This window comes from Prunus avium, chromosome 6, assembly GCF_965620075.1.
Source record: "Prunus avium chromosome 6, drPruAviu1.hap1.1, whole genome shotgun sequence".
In the NCBI taxonomy this organism is placed as follows: domain Eukaryota; kingdom Viridiplantae; phylum Streptophyta; class Magnoliopsida; order Rosales; family Rosaceae; genus Prunus; species Prunus avium.
In genome coordinates this window covers 29,964,798-29,967,286 of record NC_142289.1, presented here as the reverse complement: position 1 = coordinate 29,967,286, position 2,489 = coordinate 29,964,798, and the positions used below count along the sequence as shown (strand labels likewise).

Genomic DNA, 2,489 nt, shown 5'->3' with positions numbered 1-2,489 from the left:
TTCATTTTCCACATTGAGATTGCTAGCAATAATCACGGGCAATGTCTCTGTTTTACCTAAATAAACATACTTCAAGTGGGATGGCAATGGTTTGAGCTCTAACTCGGGTGCCCTGTCAAGAGAAGGAACAAGCTTTTCAGTATTGACTGGCAAAGGTATAAAATTTGGAGTGTACTTACGTGGTATGGCTGGACATGCATCAAGGAATTTCACAGCCTCAAGTAACTCATTATCAACAATTTCAGCAACTTGAGGATTTTGTGTCAACACCTTTTCTAATGAATCTGTACCATGAGTACTATTAAATGTATTTTGCACAATATGACACAATGTATCAATACGAAAACATTCATGTTCATCATTGGGGAGTTTGAAGGCATCATAAACTTTGAACTTTATTGTTTCCCCTTGAACTGTCATTGTCAATGTTCCTTGTCGAACATTGATCACAGTATCTGCAGTGGCCATGAAAGGGCGGCCAAGAATCAATGGAAGATCCACACCCGGAATAGGAGCTTCTTCCATCTCTAGCACCAAAAAGTCAGCTGGTAAGATGAGATCATTTACTTTCACAAGTACATCTTCCAAAATTCCTCTTGGATATCTCACTGATCGGTCCGCCAATTGAATGCTGACAGAAGTTGGTTTAAGATCACCTAAGTTAAGGGCTTCAAAAACAGAGTAAGGCATCAGATTAATTGAAGCACCTAAATCAAGTAAAGCTTTGTCAAACAATTTATCTCCAATTATGCAAGGAATTGTAAAACTTCCTGGATCTTTCAATTTGGGAGGGAGCTTTCTTTGCAAAACAGCAGAAGCTTCTTCCGTCAGTGCAACCGTTTCATGATCTTGGAATCTCCTCTTGGTGGTACAAAGGTCCTTCAAAAACTTTGCATAACTCGGAATTTGCTTGATTGCATCCAAGAGAGGAATATTGACTTGCACTTTTCTAAAGGTTTCCAATATTTCCTTGGCTTGTTGAATTTTTTTGGAACTCATAAGCCTGTGAGGAAAAGGAGCACGTAAGATTTCTTCGTCAGTAGGTTCACGACTTACCTTCTCCTTTCTTGCCCTTCTTGCAAGTTCATGCTTTGGGATCCACTCGGATGAAGAAGCTGCTTGCTTATCTTTCTCTTTGTTGCTTTCATCCTTTTCTTTAGGCTCAGCCACTTGTTCAACCTGCATGTCATCAACATTGTGAATCAAATCTTTAGAACCATCAATTTCACCAATTACCTTACCAGTTCTCAAGGTAACTGCTTGAACATGCTCACGCCCAGTTGGATTAATCTCTGGTTGGCTAGGCATCATACCAGGTTCCCTTTGACTCAAAGCTTGAGCAATTTGCCCCACTTGATTTTCTAGATTGGAAATGGCCTTATCCGTTTTCTGCATGTGGGTGTCATTCCTCTGCATGTAGCTTTTTGTCTCAGTGATGAAACTATCTGTGTTTCTAGCCATGGAAGCAACAAGTTCTTCCAAAGATTTTCCTGTAGATTGTGGTTGAGGTGGTGGTTGTGGTGGATTGTAGTAGTGCATTTGACCATGAGGTGGGCGAGTATGTTGTTGACCATGAGGTGGTTGAGTTGGCCCTTGAGGTGGTTGAGTTGGCCCTTGTTGAACATTAGAATTGTCACTCCACCTGAAATTTGGATGATTTCTCCACCCCGGATTGTATGTTTGTGAGAAAGGATCATTCTTAGGCCACTGATTTCTTTGAAATGAGCCCACTGCATTTGCTTCCTCATGTGCCAAGGGACAATCCTCAGTGTCATGACCAATTGTGGAGCAAAATGCACAAACCTTGGATGATCCCGGTGCCAATTTCTTCACCATGTTGGTTAGGTTTGCAATCTGAGCTTCCATACTAGAAAGGGTACTTACATCATAGGATTCCCCTTTTCTGACTGGTCTTTGCCTTGAATTATATTGGCGAGCATTTGCAGCAACAAGATCAAATATTGCTCGCACTTCTGTTGGAGTCTTGGTCATTATAGTCCCTCCTGCAGCTGCATTCACATTATTTTGGTCCGCTTCAAAAAGTCCTTCATAGAAGTGTTGCATTAGAAGCCAAGCTTGTATGTTATGATGCGGACAAGTGATTAGAAGTTTCTTGAAACGGTCCCAATAATCCTGGAAGCTTTCTCCCGGCCTTTGCAGAATTCCTGTAATCTGACTTCGGAGTTCATTTGTCCTTTGTGCTGGGAAAAAATGTTGCAAGAACTTTGTAGCAAGATCCGTCCACGTTGTGATGGAATTTGGAGGTAGATAGTGAAGCCATTCCTTTGCTGTATCCTTCAAACTAAATGAGAAAAGTCTCATTCTTATCTCATCACTACTCATGCCTTCGATCTTTATTGTGGAACACACTTCCTCAAAGTCTAGGATATGTGCATTCGGATTTTCTCCAGGATTTCCCAAGAACTTAGGCAATATGTGTATCATGCCCGATCTCAACTCAAAGTTTTCCAAAGTGCTTGCGGGATATA

The 2,489-nt window shown here is 41.2% G+C and overlaps 1 non-coding gene across 1 annotated transcript; it reads left to right on the top strand.

The window, feature by feature from the left end:
* The first annotated feature begins 2,080 nt into the window (after window positions 1-2,080).
* LOC148294015 (small nucleolar RNA R71) lies at window positions 2,081-2,187 on the top strand. Its single transcript, XR_015836905.1, has one exon. It is a non-coding gene; the product is annotated as a small nucleolar RNA R71 (small nucleolar RNA).
* The last annotated feature ends 302 nt before the right edge of the window (window positions 2,188-2,489 follow it).